The 12,500-nt window shown below is 35.2% G+C and overlaps 1 protein-coding gene and 1 long non-coding RNA gene across 3 annotated transcripts in view; one reads left to right on the plus strand and one right to left on the minus strand.

Moving 5' to 3' along the window:
* The window catches only part of LOC127857828 (uncharacterized), a 5,182-nt gene extending 4,278 nt beyond the window's left edge, over positions 1–904 (plus strand). Inside the window, exon 3 of the long non-coding RNA XR_008038652.1 lies at positions 536–904. This is a non-coding gene — a long non-coding RNA (uncharacterized LOC127857828). The remainder of the gene's footprint in view (positions 1–535) is intronic.
* LOC127857824 (uncharacterized) overlaps positions 1–12,500 on the minus strand; it is a 152,619-nt gene that overhangs the window by 137,519 nt on the left and 2,600 nt on the right. The window contains exon 2 of one of the 2 annotated variants that reach the window (XM_052394510.1): positions 12,320–12,500. This exon is cut by the window's right edge and continues 1,142 nt beyond it. The exons of the other annotated variant lie outside the window; for it this stretch is intronic. The gene's annotated coding sequence lies outside the window, so the exon portion shown is untranslated. Of the gene's footprint in view, positions 1–12,319 lie in introns of those variants that run through there. 2 annotated transcript variants of the gene reach the window in all.

The following is a 12,500-nucleotide window of genomic DNA, read 5'->3' on the forward strand; positions in this document are numbered from 1 at the left end:
GTTCAATTCTATATGAGAAAGTCTCGCTGCGCACGATTACGCTCTTATTTCTCGTATATATTTGACTGTTATGAATCTTGCCAAATACCTAGTGTTTTATTTTGCTTAATCTTAATTAAATTATGCATCTATATGTACTTTAAGCAGCATAGCATGACTTCCAAATGACCAACAGCTCTTTCATATGTCACAGTGAAAGAGATTGACACGAAATACCTACCCATCTATAATAAAGTTTATGTGTACTTCAATATTATAATTTTATAGCATTTTATGTGGTGCAATATAAGTGTTTTCTTACTCATTTTACTGTAGAATTATGAACATGCAGTACACAAAACCTGCCGACCAACTGAATCAATTCACCGATTTTAAAGAAGATGGGGTGTGGGGTGGCTGAAGTACGAGATAATAGAATGTTTATGAGCCCTTCCAGTAATATTTTAATTAATTACATGTATTTTACTATTTGATGACGTGTCGATCTTATTCTGATATGACATTTTCTTTAACCATTCTTTTACTGTCTTTTCAGATGATGAAGGTTAAAGGGCGATAATAAGTGCATCTTTCGTTGCAGTATAAAATTATGTAATTAGGAATTTAAAATTAGCGGAGGACTGGGATACCATTCTCCATTCATAGACCACATGAGTTTAAATGTAGAATATGCAAGAGAGAGTCCTTCAACAGAGCCGGACTAAAAAGCAAATAAAACAAACGAACCTAACACAAAATGTACAGCTGATGTATTAAGTTTTTTTGTTTTTGTTTTTTATTATTTCTACATAGACAAGTCTGACATATAATTACTATGAGTGCTACTTAATTACACGTTTTGTTCCGTATATGTCATGATGCTAGTTTCTCACTTTTTTATGAAAATAAACCATTATCTGTGTTACGTCATTTTTTCCAACTATGTCTCTGCATACATTTTCAATTGTATTCAGCACTTACATACATGATGAAAAACAATATTAGGAACAAACGAAATAATCTTTCTAAGTGAACCAATACTTTATTCCCTCAATACAACAGTCTTAAATCATATGCATTCACATATGTATAAAAGAGAAAAAAATACATGTATAATTGATCACTTCTACTCAAATAATATCTTGTATTGCATTTGCACAAATCTTTCTATCCACTACAAATTCACTTTTTGCGATTATAATATAGTGGCCAACTCAGAACTGGGTTAAAGGAAGGTCGTCCAAAATGTGTCATATCAAAGTCACATACATGTATCAGCATCGTTGTGGTTTAGTTTAAACGTATTTATTGCATCAAATATGCATGGGCTTGGATTACAAGTTTTTGCAACATTATCTGGATCCTCTCCCAGATAATTATATAACATAATTTACTAAAATACATTATTACTAAATCAACAACATAATCAGTTAGTTTAACATAATTATACACAGATAAATAGACATGAAAGTAGGTTAACAATTGTAAAGTTATTGAGAATAGTTATCTCCCATTGTATGCATGTCATTGACAATTTTATACAAAATTCAAAACCTTTTTGAGCCTGCTATGAATATCTGTACTGTTCTGAACACCATTTCATTAAAATCCAAAGACATGTTGGGTTCACCACATAGCAACAATTTAACATTAAGGTTATGGTTCAATTTGCTTATAGTTAGTCCTCTTATGTGTGCGAAGTTTAAACATTCAAAAAAGTAATGCCGCGCATTTTCACAAGGAGCTCCACAAGGACAAGATTGATCAGCGATTAGATTTGATCTATAAAGATCGTAGTTTAAAATACTACACATATTTCTAAGTCTTGTGTGAGCAATGTTTACTTTTCTCTATATTATAGTATTTTGGGCACACAAATGGCTGTGGGGTTATCGCTGATCTGAAAGAAGATATTGTAGGTTTTTCTCGTGTGTCTATATTAAGGTCATTCCACAATTTTATTGTAGATGGAAAATACGATATACTGTAGGAAGTAAATCGCGATTGGGGCAAAGAGTAATTACCTTGATTTATTAGATTGTAATGTGATATACTTCCGACATGTTGTGAAAGTATATTTGATAAATAAGAGGGTGTTAAATGAGAGTGAATTCTATAAAATGTTACTAGTTTTTTTCTTTGTCTCCTCGAGGCTAATGGTTCAAGACCTGATTCTTTATATAAGTTCTCTTTATTACAGAAGAGGGGTAACCCACATGCAATTCTAGCAACTTCCAATTGTAAATGTTCCAGCCTATTGCTTTCATATTCAGTACAACCGTCCCAAACTTCACTAGCATAAGATTGGAAGAATAAAGGTTCGATAGAGTTTAAGAATGTTACTTTTCGATAATATATACTTAAGTTTTGGAAGAACATTTATTTTATTTGAACAGGAATCAAAAACATTATTTACATGGTCAGACCATTTGGCATTTGAACTTAATGTAACCCCAAGATGTTTATTGGTGTTTGATGATGATAACATGGTATTTTGAATTTGAACTTTTAACCGGATAATGTGTTTGACACAAAAATGAATTCAGTTTTATTTGGATTAAAAGACACAAGCCATTTCCTGGACCAACAGTCAATCTTGTCAAGGTCAGAGTTAATAATTGCGGTTATTTCGGAAATATCTTTAGAAACATACGCAAGAGAAGTGTCGTCAGCAAACAGTCTAGTAAGACCATCCAGATTTTCAGATATATCATTAATATAGATTAAGAATAAAAGAGGACCAAGGACAGAACCCTGGGGTACACCAGCTTTAATAGGCTTACTGTCAGAGATGGTATCTTTAATAAGAACTTGTTGTGACCTGTTTGAGATATAATCAGTAAGCCATAATAGCAATTCATTTTTAAAGCCATAAGCTTCAAGTTTATGAATACGACCTCTGTGCCACACTCTATCAAATGCTTTTGAAACATCACAAAAAACAAGACAAGTGTGCTTCTTTTCATTAAAATGTTTGCATACAGAGTCGTACATTTCTAACAGTTGATAGACGGCGCTATGACCCGGTCGAAATCCGGATTGGGAACTATGAAATAGATCGATAGCCAACATATAGTTATACAAATGTTTAAATAATACTCTTTCAAATACTTTACCAACACACGAGAGTAGTGAAACAGGACGATAATTACTGCAATCGTGTTTGTCGCCTTTCTTAAACAATGGAATTACATATGCTTTTTTCCATAGTGTTGGAAATTGACACTGATTTAAAGACATATTCAACAAAGTGGAACACATACTGTTTTGGATGTATTTTTTAACATACAATGGCTTATACCATCGCAACCAGATGCTTTCCCAAGTTTTTGAATATGCAATATATCTCGAACTTCTGCCACTGATATTGTAAATGGTGCACAAGTTGTAATTATGTTTTAATTGAGGTTCGGGGGGGGGTCAATGTTTTCGTCGTTAACAGTTGATATCGAACTAAAATAATTGGCTTTGTTCATGTTGTCCATGATAACATTTCCACTACTATTTAAAAGAGGAGGGATATCGTTACACGACCCAGGTTTATTTGTAAGTCTTTTTATTAATCTCCAGTACGATTTCGGATCGGATGCGTGTATCGGATCGTTATGGTAATTGTCATTGTATTAAATAAACAATAAATATTTAAGTTTTCATAAAAAAAAACATCCACTGATATGCATCTTCTAAGCAGGTGTCAGGTATTCCAAATTGCTTCATGTATTCCGAATCGCAACAATGGCAGTATTTGGTGACAGCAACCTTATACTAGTATCGAAACGGCTTTACTCTTTTCTGTTTTTCATTACACTTATATTGCACGTACATGTGATTGTTTGGCGTGGTACTTCGACGTAATCTTTTTTGTTTGATAGGTGGGTTTTCATGTACCTTTCGCTTTCTAGAGCGGTACACACTTCGTTACGACGTCTTTGTTAATCTTGGCATCCTCGACATTCATGACTGGCGTTTTGATATCTGGAAATAGTAATCATAGTATTCCGTTTAGTAGGCATAGTATTCCGTTTGATGCATATTCAAACATCAGAATGTCCATATGTGTTAAAATAAACAGGTAAGAATTACACTGTGTTAATAATACCATCGAATGTCTTATATTACACACACTAAATGTTAGTGTTAAAGCCACACACCTTGAAATGAAGTACATGTTAATCAATGCATATGGATGCAATTTGAAAGTGTGCAAAATTGTCATTAAATCTATAGTCTAGTTAGCAAGTCACTTAGTTACTTATTATTTTTTTTTAGATTTTAAAACCGAACGTAGGATTTCTATACGTATACGTACATTTCGACTCACGCAATTATGTATACGTTTTAAGTGCAAAAAAGAAGGATTTCTACCTTGTAACCACCAGATATATTCTACTCGAGATATATAAAATTAAATATGTCTAAGTAATATGCCTAAGTAGTAAGTAATTTGTTAGTTTTCAAACGGTAACGCTTTTAAAACCGAAAGTAGGATTTCCAGACGTATACGTCCATTTCGACAAACGCGATTATTTTTAAGATTTTAAACGCAAAAGAGACGGATTGCTACCTTGTAACCACCAGATATAATCTAATTGGCATAGATTAAATATGTTTCTTATTTATACTTAAATTTACTATGCCATGTATTTCATTTCAAAGTGTGTGGCTTTAAGTACGCGATAAAACATATAATAATAAATTTTAATAAATAACAATTAATAAAAAAAGATAACTCTTGATTTCCTCAAGTGAAAAATGTTTTCCAAAACATTCGCACCAATGTGGAATTCATTCACGAAAAAAATCGCATAAAACCTTCTAACATAAGAAAGAGCTGTTTATCATTTGGAAGTCAGTTCCCAAAATGTGCTTAAAGGGACCCGTTATAATTCGGCATTAAATGAAATAATAGACATAAAAACGCGTCGAAATAATGAAATAATCGTGATTTATTTTATATTTTACTGTAAACATGTATAAATACTGTTTATTGTGAGAGAAAATGATATTCGAACATCCAACATCTAGAAGGTCAAGAAATTAAACAACAAATTTGTCGACGGTTTGGCTTCAATAACTTTTTTATGCCGACGTCTACGGTATTGAAACAAAAAACCGAGGGGAGCACAAACACCGTAGAGCCGAAAGGGCTTATTCATTTAAAAGAAATATAAATATAAACTGGCATACCGGGTGAATATATCCGCTACTCCTTCACAAAAAACACTTAAACGACGCCATCTTGGAAGTTTTGTTCCAACTTTCTCACTTAAACGCGGTAAGCTCCCGTATACGCACGCCACCCTGGTTTATGTTGCAAAAGTAGAGATATTGAAGATTAGTTTCACTTCGTTTGTATTTGTCCATGTTATAGCGTTTAATGACAAAATGCCTTGAAAGGTACTTATATGTTAATCCATCTGTGTTTAAGTATCAATTACTGACATCATCTGGAAAAAATGAAATTGTCAAGTTGTGTAATTATATAAAAGAAGGATATATTATTCGCAATTCATTGATCAATAATACCATAAAACCAGTATCACTTATAATCTTTCTGTCATTATATGTTTATAAAGTTTACTATATGCATTGTCGTATTGAAAGCGTGACATACTTTCTTCTATAATGTAGGTTAAAGACAACGTACTCATGTATAAGTCTAAATAAAATGTCTGTTCGGTTTATGAACTTTACTTAACGATGTCAAACTTTAAAAAAGTAAAAACAATGCAGTCGTATAGACTTCTCTAAGTTTAAATTGTTCAATCGGCTTATATTGGAGGATTTAAAAAAATGATTTAGACTCGCTTTGATTTAGCTTTTCAAAAGGGATTGACCGGCGTTTTTCAGTTACTTTTTTCGTTTAAAATCATAAAGTAAGACTTTTATGAACGATGCACATTAAGTTTGTAACACACCTTCATGTTTGCATGCTTTTCATTCAGATGTTGTAACGATATTTTTTCAAATAAGTACAAAATATTGTAAGAAATACTGCATGTAATTAAATAAAAACAGTCTATAAAACCGTTCAAGAACACTATTTCAACAAATATGTATATTTTGTCAGAGAAAAGAATGGTTTTGCATGCTATTCACAACAGTATTGTCGAACAACGTTGAACAATGATACAATTTTAGGTCCAAGACAACGGCAACCAGATGGTGCGATTCAATACGGCAAGACAGGAAGGAATCGTCACCTATGAATCACGGGAAGTGGCCAAAATAGCACAGGAAACATGGAACGGTATTTTTCTTGTATTTTTGTGTAACACTTCAGGTTACATATAAAATGCTCGTGTTCTTAGTTAACTTGAAAACTGGAAGGTAACGAATTTACGACTGGTAAACATTCTAGGTCTTTCGTCATAAAGTCTTCAATTTACCAATAATTCATACTGTACGTAGAAGGAATTTAAATTTTATATAAAACGTCTGATTTGTAAATTAAAATCGCTTCTTAACGATACGATGTAACCTTCATACATTTCAGGCAAAGTAGTAAATGGCAAAACAATTCAAGTACTGACTGCACCTGAATGCTTCAAGTACTGACTGCACCTGAATGCTTCAAGTACTGACTGCACCTGAATGCTTCAGGAACGATTCAGAACGTGGTAATTAAAATATTAAAGTGTATGTGCTTTTTTCTCGTGAATTGCAAAGTTCTGTCTTATATTTTGGTATTATGCGCATGGTTGGACTCCTATTTTTAAACTTTATTAATAGAGTTCCATGCATCAAATTATTTATATGAAAAAGAATGACTGGACATATGCAATTAGTGAAGTGATGCCAAAAACAGGCAACGCTCTTTTAGGTAGTGCATTTGTATCAAGTTGCTACATATTTTGTCAGGCGGTCTTTAGATAATTTTCGTCACTATTATGACACGATCTATTTGTATATAATAAATATATATATATAATTGGGTCCTACAAAACAGAATGACGATCCTCTTGTTGTTATTTTTATTTCATTTAGGGCATACCATCTTTTTGTTAATTCAAATGCTAATTGTCTTTTCTTAAGCGATTCCTTGTTTCGTTGAATCTTTGCGTTACAATGAGATTCGGCACATACAAATCGGATACAGACATGTTTTATTTACATGAAGTAAGTTGTTTTAGTGCATCTGTGATTACTACTCTGTATCGTAACTTTTGTAGGTCCATACGGTCCGAGAGCGTACAACGGGGCATGGGAACACTGGTTTCAAGCAGAAGACGGATATCAAGACAACCAGGGGAAACCTGGGTAACCGGGAAGTGGCGGAACGGATGGTAGAGGTGGGCGCGTTGGTGCTGGTGGGCGTTCTTGTAGTGGTTGTTATATATATGGTGAGGACGGGGAAGGTAGTGCATATGAGCATGGCGGAAGAGGCGGTCGTGGTGGAGGTTATGGTGGTGGCGGCGGTTGTAGCGGAGTTGGTGGTAAAGGAGGTGTTGGCGCTGGTTGCAAGGAGGACGATTGTGATAGCTTTATGGGCGGACAGGACGGTAAAGATGGTTCATGTGGGCGTGGCGGAAGTGGCGGTCGTGGAAAGGGTTTTGGTGGTGGAGGTGGTGGTGGAGGTGGTGGCGGCGGCGGAGGTGGTGTCGGCGGAGGAGGAGGAGGCGGTGGTTTTGGAGGAGGTGGTGGCATTGGAAGATTTGGCGGGGGTGGTTGCGTGTTTAGCGGCGGACCGGGCGGTCAAGGCGGTGGTTGCGGATACTATTACGGAGGCGGATACGGCGGTGGTCAAGGCGGAAAAGGTGGTAAAGGCTTTTTAGGTTTCTTTGCAGGACGAGACGGACAGAACGGCGAACCTGAGGCTTATGGAAGGGGCAAAAGGGAAGGCAAAGGGGCTCTTTGATGTTTGAGTACGTCAGCCTACCAAGATACCAATGTGCAATCAAGGAAAATTTATATTTACAGTTTTACATCATTGGAATAACATTTAAAATTCAAATATAAATGTTTAAATGATGTTCATAACTAATTAAACTTCCTTTCGTCTTGACTATAAGATGTGGTGTATTATATGAAAAATAAATTAACAATTCTCAATAAATTAAAAGAACATATTGACCTATTGTGAACAATAAAATATGGCCTGAATAATTTGTGTATTTCATGCCATGCGGAAAATGAGTGGAGGCCACCAGTCAATATACCTGATTACATTTGTGTCGTGTTTTTTTTAGAGTTCAACGGAAAATATGGTCTTAAAATTGGACAAATGATAAAAAGTTTGTTACGGTATCGATAATTTTGCAAACGTGTATTTGCGATAGCTAGTTAAATTTAATTTAAAATCCCCCTTTGTAATGTTGTTTGTTTATTAGACGTCAAGGATTACAACCCCTGGGAAGACAAATTTAGTTTAAAATGTTTTATGATAATTATTCAAAACTATTCCAAACATTACAGTTTCACTTAAAGATTTATGTCATGATATGTTTGTAAAAATACGTATATCAAGTAACAATTTCTTTATTATAAAAGTATAAGATTTACGAAAAAGTGGTGGTTTACTCAATCAAAATCGTGTACATATGATATGCAAGCACAAGGAAAATAAAAGAGTGTTTACTGCACTGGAATCAAATTCTTCCTCAGTCATTCGGGTCCCTTGTCATGGACACAACTCGAAATCTATCAGATGTAGCAACATGGAACTTCACATGTAAGTAAATCATCGAAAGAATGTGCAGGGTGCCATAACTATTGATACCAGTTTTGCCCTTTGTGTTTCATATTTTTGTCTGTGGCTTTACCCCTTTCGACAGATTCATGATATGGTTCACACATTTCCTTCTAAATCTAACTTAGAAATAAGAATTTTATGGCAGAGGGTATAAGTAATAAACCATATATAACAGTATGTTTTTTTGTAAAAAGTAGTTGATCTTGTTCGAAATCTTAGTAATTGGTTATCTTTAGGCAGTTTTATGCCACCATAGACCTGATATGTGTTTGGGTAAAATTTCAGAATATGCATGAAATTAAAAAAGGATATGCTGGAAATTTTGGTACAACATGCTTGCAATTAAGGTAGTAAGTGCTATCAAAGTATGTAGTATATCCTGATAAGGTGCATGATATGATATTTGAACTGTATATATGTCGGCTATAGAGACAATGGACGCTGTCACTTCATACTGTATATACCGAATACCGATGTTGATTATAACGACGAATTAGGTTGTATATGCTAGCAATTTAGGCTTGGTATCCTATATATTTTAATTTTTCTCGATTGGGCACGAATATTTCTTTGTCATTTTGTTTGGTTTTTCAGGCATGCGAACTTCGCTTTCCGTTTCTCAAAAAGTTTTCATAGAAACAAATGGGTACCCGGAGACTACATAACGTCAAAGTTGGGGACCGCAAACGAGTTTTCCCTCTGGGATTCAGGAATCAACATTCAGATCTCATATACTGATCACAGAGAATTTGTGTTCTATAATTTATCTATAATATGAACACAATTTGTATGTACTAGATCTCAAACCAAATTATCTAAAGAGAAATAACGCTAATTTCGAGATGTTGCACACATTTTATCATGACTAGCGAATAATAATTTGCCCATGCGCCGATGTGATTTTATAACTTACTCACGTGAAAAGTTGTTCGAACTGAAACTCTCTTGAAACGCTTAGTTTTTTATTTTCTTCCTGTAACACAGTTATGTTTTTTTATTACCTTAATGAGTTGTAGTGGCAGAATTTCTAGTTATTATTGATTCTTTATTAATTTGGTTTGATTTTATTTTGTGGTTCTTGTCTCTTAGTTTTTTTGTCGTTTTGTTTGCTACATTTAACAAGTTGCATTTGCTGTTCATGCTGCTTTTGTTTTGTATTATTAATCGTTGTCATGTCTTGTGACTGTCTTGTAATGCAGCTGTAGAAGTTGACAAGAGCAGAGACTGGAGGCTGTGATAGAGTTGTAAGAGGCATTTGTGATTAATGTGCATGGCGTTGTGGTATATCTCTGAATACAATTGCAAGCCATTTTGTGGCCTCTAAAAATCATAGTACTGTTGTGTCTTTCATTTAAAAAGGTCAACAAAACATGGCGGTAATAGCAAACTGATTTGCTTGTTTTAGGGACATTTTGGACAAGGCCTTGAGACGTTTTACGTTGCATGTAATTGTTTAATAAAAATAATTATAACATGGCCTATGCTCCAGGAGTGAAATAACGTAATGCTCAATTTTGTTTATTACACGGGTATTATTACACTAGTTATAAAACTGTGAAATGACGTCATTTTTTTGACGAAATTACGTTATTATTCCAGCGAATTTCTTCAGTTAAACTCTTTTACAATGTGAATAAACGATGAAAAGAGCATAAAATAAAAAGAAAATTTGTTGGTCATGTTATAAATAGAATCTTAGATTCGTGGTCATTTTGTATTGAATTTATTAAACTCGTCATCTAAATAAAGATAAAAACTCGGCAAGCCTCGTTTTTATCTTTATTTAGATGACTTGTTAAATAAATTCAATACAAAACGACCACTCATGCAAGATCCTATATATAAATCTCAAAGCGCGCGGCGGTCTTCTGCGATCATATAGACGTTGTTTTATATAATGACGATCGTGTAGATGTAAAATAGGTATATAAACACAAGGGCTTAAGGTCTACCCGAAGATTTGGTTGGTGAAAAGCACATGTTAAGCTATTAGCGCAAGTTTGGTTTTAAAACCAGTCATTACAAATTTAGCTGATGATTCAATGACACAACCAAGCCTTATCCATGGCGCTGATAATTCAATGACACAACCAACCGTTGTCCATGGCGCTGATTTTTCAATGACACAGCCAACACTTGTCCATAGCGCTAAGGATTCAATGACACAACCAACTCTTGTCCATGGCGCTGATAATTCAATGACACAACCAACCCTTGTCCATGGCGCTGTTAATTCAATGACACAGCCAACCCTTTTCCATGGCGCTGATGATTCAATGACACAGCCAACCCTTGTCCATGGCGCTGATGATTCAATGACACAACCAAGCATTGCCCATGGCGCTGATAATTCAATGACACAACCAACCGTTGTCAATGGCGCTGATAATTCAATGTCATAACCAACCGTTGACCATGGCGCTGATGATTCAATGACACAACCAACCTTTGTCCATGACGCTGACAATTTAATGACACAACCAACCCTTTTCCATGGCGGCCGATCATTATATGACACAACCAACCCGTGTCCATGGCGCTGATAATTCAATGACACAACCGACCCTTGTCCATGGCGCTGATAATTCAATGACACAACCAACCCTTGTCCATGGCGCTGATAATTCAATGAAACAACCAACCATTGTCGATTTCGCTGATAATGCAATGACACAACCAGCCCATGTCTATGGCGCTGATAATTCAATGACACAACCAACCCTTGTCCATGGCGCTGATAATTCAATGACACAACCAACCCTTGTCCATTGCGCAGATAATTCAATGACACAACCAACCCTTGTCCAAAGCGCTGATAATTCAATGACACAACCAACCCTTGCCCATGGCGCTGATAATTCAATGATACAACCAACCCTTGTCCATGGCGCTGATAATTCAATGACACAACCGATCCTTGTCTATGTCGCTGATAATTCAATGACACAACCAACCCTTGTCCAAAGCGCTGATAATTCAATGACACAACAAACCCTTTTCCACGGCGCTGATAATTCAATGACACAACCAACCCTTGTCAATGACGCTGATAATTAAATGACACAACCAACCCTTGACCATGGCGCTGATAATTAAATGACACAACCGACCCTTGTCCATGGCGCTCATGTTTCAATAACACAACCAACCCTTGTCCATGGCACTGATGATTCAATGGCTAAAACAATCCTTACAAATGGGTCTTATGGTGAAATGGCAAAAACAATCCTTAAACATGGCGCTGATGATTCCTCTGGTACAACCAATCCTTACAGATGGGTCTGATAATTCAATAGCACAACCAATCCTTAAACATGACGCTGATGAATCATTGATGAAACTTATCCTTTTACACGATTCCATAGCACTACCAATCCTTACATAGGGGTCTGATGATTCACGGGTAAAACCTATCCTTTAAAATACCGCTAATGATTCAAGGTCTCAACCAATGGTTGAAAAAAAAACGCTGATGTTTCAACGGCAAAACCAATCCTTAAAAATGTGGCTTATTATGTACTGGTAAAACATATCCTCACATTTTGGGTTGAGATATGGGAGTCAAACTATTTCAGATAATATAGAACATATAGAATTGGCGTCAATCAATGAACAAATACTTGCGTTGCTTTGGTTGAAACTCGGGGATTCGAATCGTAGGAAATCATTTGAACTGTGACAAGTATTGGTGCAAACTTACATCTATGCAAATATTTTATAGATATAACTCGCGAGGAGTTGTTGATTTCTTGCTTGAAGCGGAAAACTATTTCCCTCTGAACAAACAATTATTCTACAATAACAGGTGCATCAACACATACAATTAAAA

The sequence above is a fragment of the Dreissena polymorpha genome, chromosome 14 (genome assembly GCF_020536995.1).
Source record: "Dreissena polymorpha isolate Duluth1 chromosome 14, UMN_Dpol_1.0, whole genome shotgun sequence".
NCBI classification, from domain to species: Eukaryota; Metazoa; Mollusca; class Bivalvia; order Myida; family Dreissenidae; genus Dreissena; species Dreissena polymorpha.